Consider the following 13,399-nt stretch of genomic DNA (forward strand, 5'->3'; position numbering starts at 1 on the left):
AAAGCAAAAAAAAAGAAAAAAACTATCAGCACGCTCTTACATTTGAACAAATTTTTGAAAAATGCTTAGGCACGCGTTTTACTTGCCATTCAACGAAGCTTTTTATGCGCGAGAACTGAGGTGTTGGGTAGTGAAAATCGATGGGATACGGAACTTTGAACTTGCTCGATTTGAAATGCTTTTTTTTTTTTTTGTTTTGGCTTTTGAAAATCTGCGTAAAGAAATTTTTTGTTGAAATATCTATTACCACAGCAATAAAAACGAAAAATCGAAAACGGATTGCGGAACTAATCGCAGTTCGATCGTATTACATTTTAATTTCGGGGATTCGATTCGGTATAAAATAGGTAGAAAAGCTGTCAGAGCTTTGCTTCTTGTTTTCGTGAAAAAGGAACTTCGTTGAAGGTGAATCGAAGGAACCCAAAAGAGAAGTTTGGTCAGCGTGCTTCGCGGTGCACATTTTTACACAAGCTGTGGGTTCGATTTTCGCTTCCTAGTTCTGTATAATTGGATGGCGGTGCAATCAAGCTTGGGATTACTGTCTCACTCCCTGCGTAAAAACAGGATTCTGCGATCTGCGGTTACCAGCTACAGCAGAGTGAAAAATACAATTCGATGTAATTTCTACTTGAATTATTTTTCTTCTTTGTCACAGTTTGAATATTGTTAGAATTTGCATGTAATTAGGAAAGAAAACTGAACGATTTGCTGCACGTGGACATCAATTTAATTGACAATTTATTCACAGTTGGATTAATTCGATTTGAAGAATTACTACAGTAACTACAGAAGGAGTTCGCAAAATTAAGCAACATTCACTTTGGATTACAGTAAATTTCACGGTGCTTTTCTTGTCGATCGGTAAGATCGGAAACTTATTGAGAGCTATAAAAACAACGTGGATGAAAATTCGAAACATTAAATAATTGTCGAGTGCATGAAACAGGGGTGAAATTTTCTGACAAATCGATTGCCGCTATTTATTCTGTAGAATTATTCTCACGTTGCGTACGAAAAAAAAAAAAACTCAATTCGTGAAACATGTTCAAAAGATCTCAAAATCGCCAAAAAAGTCTTTCTTTAGTCAAATAAAGGCGTTTTGAGTTAGTATTTTTGTTTCCAAGTAAACGGGTTAGGTAAGTTTTTTCTAAGTACACGGAGAGAAATTTTTAGTTCCAGTTACCGCTCAGTCCTTAACTATTTTCATTTTTTACCACAATCGAAAAATATAGTTGTAGGTAGAAAATGAAAATTAGTTTTCTAGCTGTTACCGGAAAGTCTAGTACCCGTTACTATTCTTTCTCATTACGATCACTGTTGCTATATTTTAATGCTTGTGCAAGAATAAATTGACGTTAAAGTTACTTGTTTAACTATAAAAGTAGAGTAAACCTAACAGACTGATCTTTGCGTTCCAATTATCAAAAAAGGATCTACGATAGCGCAAAATGTTTACGCGTACCTCGTTTTTCGTAATTCCAACAATATTCAAACAGTTTTTTTAACGATACCTGTTTTACTGAATTTTTCTAGTTACTATAACAAATGAAATTTTTCTCAGTGTATAGGATGTCGATCTAGTTGACAAACAAAACAAGAATAAATTCAAGGAATACAAAAAAAAATATGTGTCCCTCTAGATTTTCTCCGAGAGAATTGCGAATATTGCAATTCACCTTGCGAATTGGGGTCGGAAATCTCACCCTCTTGTTTTAGCCTCTTGGAAAATTATAATCGTATATCTTGAGCTGGAGGAGGCACTCTTTTTGCTCCGCCCCTTCGGCACCCCCTTTTCGCGCGAAAATGTTACAACTTTATTTCACGCGTAGGATCGAGGTGCGTAATTTCTTGGCTTACGACCCCTTTCCTAACTAAATTATCGGGGTAGTTGATCAAAGTAAATAGAGGCGTACGCGAATGAATTTTTCCAAGGGTTTCAGAGCATCGGGTCGCCGGCCACGTTGCTCTTTTTAACTCGGAAGGGCCGCGACGCAACTTCGCCGAGTCTCGTGTGTTGATAATCGACGCGTTCAACTCTTGCGAACAACCATGGAAAATAAGTTTTTCTCGCTGGCTTTTGACAGGGGTCTTAGTATAAATATTTAAATTTACATTCATCTCTCACGTCCTTCTCTCTCTCTCTCTCTCTCTCTCTCTTTCTCTCTCTCTCTCTCTCTCTCTCTCTCTCTCTTTCTCTATCTTTTTCCCTCGACTCGCTTTTATTCACTTTCCACAAACTGCAGCTACACCTGAAAGATGAGGGTTGTTTGTCGTTGTTTTTCTCTAACCTTTCCGGCTCGGCGACCGGATTTCTCTACCAGTTAACGTTTCTCTTCCTTTCAAGCTTCGTTCTCTATCATCAAGAGTATCACATTTTCCCACCAACCGCACAACCGGAAGTCCGTATTCTTTTACACTCCGTGCAGAAAGGGATTCGCACTTAAATTAATAAATTTGTTTATTTTAATAGTATCAAAAGAAATCTATGGAATAAAAAGTTAATTCGAACGGTCAGTCATCGAACGAACTTATCAACTGCATTACACACACGCATGTTTTCTGACTTGAGTTACCGTTTATTCTGTGAAGCAGAATTCTTGGTAGAAAAATATGTACTATTAACCTTTTGTTAATCACAGTCGTAACTATTCTTATCATTTAGTTTATATCAATTTTCTGTATATTTAGAGAACTTTTCAGTATATTTCTTCGCGGTTTTTTTTTTTTTTTTCGTCAGTTCTGACAGTATACTAATAGATTTTCAATACTAGAGAGTAGTTATTGCAATAAAATGTAAATTATCATTCTTAGAAACAAATTGATTGAAGAAAAATTGTGAAAATTGAAGAAATAATTCATTTCCGTTCGAAAGTTACCATTCTACACATGTACATAAATTATAATTTCTTGAGGTCACTTATTACGAATCTGAAATCGGATTTTAAAATTTCAAGATGATGGATCCAAAATGGCGGACGCAAATTTCAAACCAATGGAATCCGGAGAAAAAAATTTGTACCAAGATGTTTGGGGTCGCTGATTCCGAATCTGACGTCGGATTTTGAAAATTCAGTATGACGAATCCAATCAGCGATCCTGAAAACCCCTGCATAGAGTTTTTTTTTGACCGGATTCGATCAAATTTTAAATTCTCCATCGCCGTACTGAATCCGCCATCTTGAATTTTTGGTATATGATTTCAGATTTGTAATCGGTGACCAAAAAAACCACCGAATGTTATCTTGTTATAAAATTTTACTCAGCACAACAATGCATGACCCAAAAGGTTAAAGCTATCAATAATGTTAGATTCACATACTTCTTATCAACTGTTTCATCCCCAGTTCTTCCGCAATTATTTCTAGACTAAAACCGTGATTGAGCGATATCAAATTTTTTATTTCACTCATATAATCTCCATACAAATTATACACCTATAAGCTGCAGAAATCGGTTATAAAATATATTTCTGAGAACGAAATTTTCGTTCAAACTGCAGGTCCTTCAAGACTCGATGTAATTGTTTTACGTTACGTACGAATTTTCTACATGAAATGCTCTGTATTGTTAATTTTGCATCTCGCAAGGCTGAATGGCCGTCTGCTTGGGATACGGACCAGCTAGCATGTTCCTATTGTTTCAGCGGCACATTGTCTCGACAAGGTATACGTACATCGACTCTATTGACGCACCTACGTCGCCATTGAATTATACTACACACGATCGCTTTACCGCATGCTGCAAGTTACTCAGGTCTCAGGGTCCGAAATCTGAAGCTCGATTCACTGTCACAATTCACTGCGACACTGCGAGTTGCTTTTGCGTTCTAATTACGCCTTGCGATTTTCGCAAGACATTAGTTCTCCAGTTCAAAATTCACATTGGATAATATCGACGATTTTTTCGAAGCAAGCGTTATTGTACACAAATTTTCGTAGAATTCTTCGACCAATTGTTCTAAGGAATCGCACGATTAAATTTTAATAATGAATTCGGTATGTGTAATATGATTTGAAAGTTTTTCTTTTTTAAATGAACTTTGAAATTGTCTGAAAAAGTCTTTTATATAAATAAGAGCCTTCCATCAAACCACAAACAAGAAGCTAGTTTTCTCGCAGAATTTGTTTTCCATTATTTCCGCACATATTTCAACAGATTTAAAAGAACTGCTGTAGCAAGTATACTCAGATACGGAAAGTATACTCGAAAACTTTCAAAATTGTCTTAAAAAATTCTTTTGTTCTGAAAATAACACATTTTTATTAAACGAGCTAAATTGATAAACGTTGAAAAAAGTAAAGAGGGGTGAAATTCTTGTCAATCAATTGCCAAGCCAATTGCCGTTTATTCAGGATGTATCAAGTTATTTTTGATCTCATTTTGCGTCGGGAGTATCCCACGAATTTTGAATCGATTCGCAGCTAAAGTTTTATGTACGAAATACATTTTCCGTTGAAAAATTTGCCATGCATCCTCTACATACATGATATAATATCAAACTGTTCTCCAGGGGTGCTTTCAATCTTACGTGTCAATCTTGGCTCTCATATTATATACTTGTTGCTTTAGACGGGAATAACAGATCGTGTCACGTACGTAATCGTGTTATATCGCTCCGATCTCTAGACGTGTTCTTATACCGTTATGTATATGTATCACTTTCAAGTTGGTTTACCCGACAAGTATTATACGATAAATCTCATCGACTAATCTTGAGAACAGTCTTCACCAAAGAACCTTGAAAACACCAAATCAATTACCCAATTACTAGAATTCAGCTCCATGTAATCCCCGCTAAATTAAAGACAATTATGGTCAGCTGCTGAAAAAATGAAGCATCACTTTATCTCAATTCCAAATGTCACGTTTGATTAGTCATCGTTGAATTTCGTGGTTGTATTTAGATCATGAATAATAAGTTACATAAATGTTTTCAGTAGTCAAAATTTTGAAATCGAAACACATTTTGTAATTACAAATTACACGATGTTACAAATGTATTTCTGGCATTGTTTCAATAAAATCGTGACAGTGATCGGCGAATTTCTTGGTTGAATTTAGTTCGTTAATAACGACTAACGCAAATGTATTTTGGATTTGAAATTTTGAAGTCAAAATCCATTTTGTAACCGAATTATAAATCGTAATCCACTTGTAACCGAATTATAAATTTGACTCGACTGGTGCGGGCAAAAACTGAACAAGTACGGTGCTTTGTAAGTTTAGACTCGGAGAGATAAAGTTTCGGGAAATAGAATTTTCACAATTTTGGGAATACAGCGCATTCAATTCACAGCTGCATTGTATCCCCCTTAAGCTGCGGCATCTAATTGTTTTGTTTGCGTAGAACCATCCCGGAACTATTCCAATGAAGGTGGGTGGGTGGGTGAGATAGGTATACGCGTGGCAAAGTCACGTGGGAAAATTTCCCCCGTACTGTAGTATAAAGGGAAACAGCCGGAAAGTTCTCTGTGTACGTTCTTGGGGACGCAAATTACCCGGGATTAAATGGAATCACACTCTGCCGAGCCGAATTGATAAAACATTACGACGACCAAGTAGTCGAGTAGCAGCAATGTAGCTGCAAAGTCCCGTTATCCACTTTTTCGTTTCACGCTCGAACCATCGAATCGTGTTAATCCCTTTACTCCGAAGACTTTCCCGGAAAGTACTACTCTAATTACTCCGCGTACCTACCATACACTTCTGTTTTACTCTTCTAGTTAGATTTTCCCCCATCAAGGTGATATTAACGAGATCGTTCATTTCGTCGAACGTATTATACCCGGAATCTGAATTTTGGGTTCTTGTTTTCCCCCGTGAAAACTTCAGTTTCAAAAAATCAAGTGCCGTGTTGAAAATTTCGAATACAGTCATGTAAAAAATGCTATTAAATATAGCTGAGTCGAAGACCAAATGGTCTGACATGACAATCATCACTATCGTAGATTTCCATTCAAGAGCGCTAATTATAATCTTCAATTATGTTTCGTTAACCAATTTCAAGATAAAATCTAAAAATTAAACCACGCAGCATAAAGAACTTCAATAATCGACTGAAATCTTTGTCTCTGCGAATGAAACTTCTTCAGTGTCTTTCAATATCGTGGAAAATCATCTGATTACCATTTATTTCTGACAATTCACTTATTGATGTTTTGGTTAATTATGTACACCATGAAATTTGTGGAACTTTTTTTTTCAAAGCATGAAAATTCTTCCAATCTTTGATGCATGTGTATCATATTTATATAATATACTCTGAAATGACGGTTGTGCCAAAAGTTTTGTGAAGAGAAAAAATCGTCACTGCGTTGGACTTTGATGTGAGGATTGAGCACGGTATTTTTTACTCTTCACAATTCGCGATGAAAAAATGACAGAGCCATAATTTGAAGACCTGCAATTATCATACAGCTGTACCTGAAAGTGGTGTTCCCGAATTTGTTATATTGCGTAAAGTCAACGGCGCTGTGATTCTCATGTCCGCAATGTCTGTGGGTTTTGCGCTGGTGGTGTTCAGCGAAGTGATTGTCCCAGTGGACTTGGAGAAAAATTACAACGATCCCAGGTCCTCGATCAACGTCCCGAAACGTTCCGTCACTTGACGAGCTCGTTGGCCCTCGTCGTTATCGTTGTCACCAACAACGGCGCTGACACTTGTTAACCCAACTCCAGCCGCGTACATGCTTAGACGAAAACGTGCAAGAACATCCTCCCAACATGATCCGAAAATCACCACATGGGGGGCGTCTCCGTTATTCGGTGAGGGTTCAGTGCTGTTCCTGTCACGTGGCAGACGAAACTCACAGCAGCTGTACAAATGACGTGCAATTCAAGGTGTGTCGTATCGTTCTCGCTCGTACGGATCTATCATCAATTCACTGCCATTGCCATGTTTTTGCCTAACAACTGAAGGGTATCGGCTTTTCGTTGAGAGAACCATTATGTCAAGGAAACTAATTAGTATGGGACGCAGATGTCGATTCTTTTCGGGAGCATTGTGAAATTTACAGGTTTATAAAACCTCGAGAATTTGTAACACTCGAGATAATATGCGATCTTTGTATCGTGTAGAATCGCTTTCAGGGACGTACTGGTCTCGGTAAATTATTCCGAATAGCTAAGGTAAAAGATCTGATACAAGTGGTTCGCTGACTTGTGCCAAAGTATGCGGTTATTTCTTGTATGCCATGTTTGGATATTGAATTGACTGATCTCCTGAAGTGGCATATATTCAATTTTCCACAACCACGGTTTTCGTCCATAAGCTTATCAATTGGTTTTTCAACTTGAAACAAAGTGAACTGAAGATAGATAATGTACTCTCACGTTTCTGAATGACCGTTACTTTAACTAAAGACCCTTTATTTAAAAATTGCGTTTCCTGTCAAAAATTCCTGTCAAAAGTAAAAACCGTTTATTCAGAGTTCTTTGCAATTTCATTTGGATTCATTGCGGATTATTACTACAAAGAATAAATCATAACTCTCCTCATTTGAGGAGCAAGTTTCACAAAACGCACTTATTAACTTCAAGAAGCGCAGCTTGATAGATTATAATCAAAAGTATAGTTCTCTTGTGGCTTAGTTCAGTTTGACGATGATGTTCCTGGAGGCAAGCGCAGGAGCCTTTCAAGTGTTCCTTCGATATCCTGCGATTTAAAAGTATATCCAGTTCGTTCTGGCAGGTCGTCAAGGATTCTCCTGCGAATATCCACCCGTAAGTGAGTGTTCAAAATCGGCAATGCAAAGTGGTTTCTCTCGTAGTACACAAAGGCAGATAAAGGTGACAAAAGTGACCAAAAATCACCTTCTATATTTGAATAGAATACCTGAATCACATCGATCCACGGACACCTGAAGCAGTGACTTGAATCTAAGAACCGTATTCCTTGAATTCAAGGATCGTAGTCCATAGTCGGGCAGATCACTCTTATCGATCCTCAACCTTCCGGGAAACGAGACTAAACAAACCCTAAAGAAGTCATGAAACTTGTCAAATGGACCAAATGTCCCATCACTAGGTATAATCTTAGCCTGCACTATGGGATCAGTGACCTCCACTATGCGTTCGATGAAACGACAATAAGAGATGAAACATGATGTGGTTGAGGTACCCAATAAGTCCATATAGACTCGTAGAGTTAACTGATAGGACTTGGGCTCGAAGTTACAGTGGCTAAAGCGGAACCAGTTGAATTCAGATTAGCGAGCTAAATCGGCTATATTGTTTCCGGGCAGCGTGCGGCCGGATTTGGGGTTCCACGCACGAGCAGGTCAGCTGGGCGCGAGAATTCCAAATAAACGGAAAACTGCCCCTTCCTCCGGTTTTCCCGGAGTCCGACAGCTCCGGTCGAAATGGCTCCACGTCGGTGTTTCGGTTGCCTAGTAGCCTACAGATGGTTAGTTTGGCGGCCTTGTAATTGCGAATCCGTGTTTCCACGCTGATCCCTCATCTCCGCGTCAGGATTATTTCATTAATAACCCTTCCTGCTATGTTTCCCTACGTACAATTATATCGCAGGGATTAGGAACAGTCGTGGCTACACGATACACTCGGTATTGTACCTCTGCGCCACAGCTCGAAAACTTAATCTCGATTCACCCTGGTATAATTTGCCAACATTACACCTCGGTTTCCTACCAATTTTCACTTGAAAATATAACTTTACGGTGAACTGCTGCACGAGCTGGACACTTTTGATCACCTTTGTACCTAATGTCAGATGTTAGGATAACTTTGGAATAAATGATAAAGTGTTTCATGTAGAGTAGTATCAAAATTTCTAATATTTCTGCCAGCGACCATATTGGGACATATTTTTTCCTCTCTTTCTACTTTTTTCTAATCTCTGGTGTGTTTACGACAAGTCATTCCGAGCCTTGTAACAAACTTATCCAATAACCAATAAATTTTATCTTTTGCATCTAACATCGTTTAAATAAAAATATGTTACAAACAACATATAGCACATACGTAATATTGACTCGGGAAATTCTACGAAAGAGTTCTTCACTTCGAAAACTCTAGGAGATAGCGCCACACTATAATTCATATTGAAATTTTTCTCTACTCTGTTCTAAGGTTCATGGAAGCGAAATCGGATATATATTTCATGTATTGCGCATCCTCTCAGACCGGTAGGAAAACAATTGGAGATGAAAACTGGATAGAATATGAATGTTTACGGAGTGATCAGAAATGGATGAGGTGAAATACGAAAGCGACACATGTATAGGATCAAACAATAGTCTGCCCCGGGGCCGATGAAACTCGGAACGATCGAAGAAGAGACAGCGGTGGAGAGACAATCGCATTGAATATTAAATAGAGTCGAGGTTCGATATTTTGCCGTCTACTATACTAGTCGCTAGAACTTGAAATGCAAGTTAAATGATTATGCGAACGCCATCGAGGCAACTATAGAAATGGCTGTTCATCGACATTTCTTTCGTAGAATAGATTTCACCCGATTCCACCTCGAAGGTTTAGAAGGAATACGAAATCACCAGCATCGATATTCGATGAGTCAGTCAAGTTCATGATTTATCAGGTGACTATACTATAGTCCAGTCGAAAAATTCTCAAAACGCGAGAATTAATTTATAAATGCACGAACACAGAATCAATAATTCGTTGGAATTCCGATAAGTTTATCAGAAAAGTATCCCATTGCGATACAAAAATACACATAAACACGTAAAACTAGTTCATCATATTCAACTTGTACAATTGATTAAAATTGCTTTCTCGGTTAATAAAAGAGTTGGATAATTTGAGTTTAAACTTTGCAAAATTAAATTCATCGTTGAAGATGACTTATTGAAATTTGATGTATCACAGTAAATTTTGTATTTTTTTTTTTTTATAAAGATAGGCATAATAATATGATGTCTAAAATATTTCTGATACCGTTCCATTATACTTTCATCTACAGATATCCAGAAGGGTAATAATTTCTAGGAAAAATATGGAAAATTTTCCCATTGAAATTGAAAATCGAATATGTGTTCCGAAGTACAACATTATACTTTGTAACAATTCAATAACCAAACGAAACTTGGATGCTGTAAAACTGAGGTTCTTGAATTGAAAAAAGGTTTTCCAAATTTCAGCTTTTTACTTACCAAAAACGACCTACGATTTTTTTACCAAATTCACCGATCAGATACAATCGCAAATAAGTAAAAACAAAGGATTGGAGTAAATTAACACGTTAATTATGAAAAAATTAAATTTATTTACAAACTCGTGATTCCGTTCACAAAACTTTATCTACGATAAAAAATGGCTTACGAAACTTTACCAACGATTCAATAAACAAATGAAACTACATGGAATAAAATTCAGATTTCTAATTTTAGAAACAAGATTTTCAAAATTCTAGTCAACGATGTTGATGGTTTTTTTAGCTCTTAGGAATCCTTACTTTGGGTCCTACATCCGCGTGAATTTGAGAACAATTCGTCAAGTGATCAATCGGCCCACTTATGTAAAGAAAGAGTTTTTAACGTCAATTTTACAGGTCACCGCTCCCCGATCAAACGAGACTTTCAAAGTTGGATGCGCATCTTTGTCAAAATCGGTGATTAATAGATGATAAACGCGCTGAAAAAAGTAACACCTTAACAAATTCGGTAGGATAAAAGTTCCGGGCAAGATTCATTTTTCAAAGATTTACATTTTTCCGTACTGTGCCAAAAAACTTGTCACAACGATGGTATCGAATTAATCGAAACTAAAAATTGCCTGGGAAAGTTATCAGTTGCTAATAAAATATTCGATAAATGTTGCAGTTCAATGTTCTTATTAATTATAAAAATTTTGAGTTATAACGGCAGTATAGAAAAAAAAAAGATCTTGACTCTCTCAGGTAGATTTCAATCTGCAGTTTAACGCTGTGCTCTAAAAATGCCATCGATTTCTGATTATCGAGTCTGCATAATTTTGATGCGTAGATACCATACGCTTGAGCGGCATTAAAAGAGATCGAGTAGAGAATTTCAGACGATGGTATAAAGGCCGCATTGTTCCTAGTGACCGTGAAATATGTTGCGAGGTATATATTTATGTATCGTACATACAATAAACGACCGAATATTGTAGAAACATTAATTACAAGAGAAACGCGAAGCGTCCGCGTGTCTCTAGTCACGCCTTCGCGTCGTCGACGCCATTTTGTTCCAACGATGAGCTTTAAACCAGGTCTAACCACTTGAGGGAAAGCAGGGCTTGCGAGAAGGCGTATTGTCTCCGGGGACAAAGCCAGCTGGGCGACGCGTGATTCTTGCCACCCCCGCATCTAGAAGAAGACGAAGAAGAAGCAGAAGAGGATGAAAAAGAAGAAGAAGAAGGTAGAAGTAAAATCGCGGTGCGAAGAGGTAAAACGCCTACGGGAACGGCTTACGTGTTCGTGTAAGGTATTTTGTTGCACAAGTTTCCCAGAGTTCCAAAAAAAAAAAAAAAAAGAAAGAGCGAGAGAGAGAGAGTGAGGTAAAAAAAAATAAATAAAAAAAAAAAAAATGAACGTGGCAAAAGCACTGAAGACTTTTACGTCATCTCGAAGTCTATACGCTTCCAATTTTTTTTTTCTTCACCATTAATATGACGAGAGTCTCAAGAAAAATTAATTTGAAGCTTACGTGTTTCCATGCTTTTAAGACGTTCAGCTTTTCCTGTACACCGCTGGATATTAAAAATAATTATTCGTAACGCATGAGGGATTCAAAGCTTTGGGAAAACTTGTCAGCAAATAAGTTTATTGATAGAATTTTATTGCATATTTTTGAGTAAAATCCATATTACACAATTTGAGGGTGAACTAGGTTTGGATGAAATTAATTAATTTTATAAACATTGATTGCACCTTGAAAGATGGTCGACGTCTAGTCTATCAATAGGTAAACTTTGAAGCGGGGAATATGAGATATTGAAAAAGGGATGAAACCGTCAATTATTTGGTATGAGCAGCGAAAGCGGTAGATAATTTTCAAACGATTATGATATCACCGCAATTAAAATCCATGGTTGCTAAAGCTTTTGAAATAATGAGATTTTATCGGATTTCATTTTTCACGATAACATGCAATTTACCATCGATCCATCACTTGCCTTATAATAACCGAAGGTGACTAATCGAAACATAATATTTACGGACCTATATTAAGAACAAGAGATGCAAGATAACAGTAAAGAAAAATAAGATTTAGTAATTGGAACACGATAATGAAAATCATGTTCCGTGAAGCGCGGTTGGTAAAGAAGAAAGGAAGACAGACAGAGAACCGCGTATAAACAATTTTCAGTACGAAATTGACTCGGTAAAAATTCAGTCCAATTAAAGTTGTCCACCAGAGCGATCAGTTTCCTGTGTGTTTTTTTTTTCTTTTTTTTTTTTTGTTTTTTGCTTTATTCATCACTCTCTCCTTCCTTCGGATTTTTTTTTCTCCATTCGAGTCATATCTCTCTCCGTCTCTCCCCGGTTTTCGATCGAGCCTCTTCCCGTTTCTCACAGGCAAAGTTGTCAGTTTGGATTAACGATCGGATAAAGCCTGCAGTCTTTCTTTGCTCGTGGCTTGAGAGGTGAGGCGTATAATTAGAGAGGTTCCCCCATCTCGACCGATCGGCTTGCCTTCTTACCTTCTTCATCCCTCGGCGCAAGCGTACTTTATAACGATAAGACCTGCTGCAGTTCAGGGTGCCATCTTCTTATCGCTGACACCGTCTTCTTCTACTTCTTCTACTTCTTCTTCTTCTTCTTCTTCTTCTTCTTCTTCCCCCGTTCGAACAGCTAACGTGGCCATTAAAGGGACGGATTACTTCGCCGAATCGTTGACGCTTCGGAGGAACCGTAATCAGTTTGCTGCTGCGATTACTATGATCTACACCTTTTTACAAACATATTACGCATCGCTTTTCTCAACTGTCACCTTGTATGTAGCTCTTCAGTGATTACTCTTAAGCCGATTCGATTAGCTTGAAATTGGATTTCCTTTCGTTTCTTTTATTTCGCCTATGAAATCCGCCACGAGTATAATGTTGAAAGGGTTTTTTCGAGTCAACACACCGGTATGCTGGGCTGCCTACCACTAAGGGGTACAAATATCGGTAAAACAGACCTACCGAGTCATAATCACTTTAGTCGAGTCAAGTTATATAATCACTTTAGTATGACTCTGGAACGCGATCACTGAACACTTTAACAGATGTTATAAATGACGATCCAACTGTTTGGCCACATCCACACAACTTGGTAACACAGGCGCTTCCAGATCACTCGCGAGGACTTCAAAGGCCGTACCTACCGATAACTCAGTAGCTCTGTCTTACCGATATTTTCTCCCCTCAGTGGTAGGCAAAATTCTACGGTGTGTACACCCTGAATATTTACTTTCGA

This window comes from Neodiprion pinetum, chromosome 7 (assembly GCF_021155775.2).
Source record: "Neodiprion pinetum isolate iyNeoPine1 chromosome 7, iyNeoPine1.2, whole genome shotgun sequence".
Classification (NCBI taxonomy): Eukaryota; Metazoa; Arthropoda; class Insecta; order Hymenoptera; family Diprionidae; genus Neodiprion; species Neodiprion pinetum.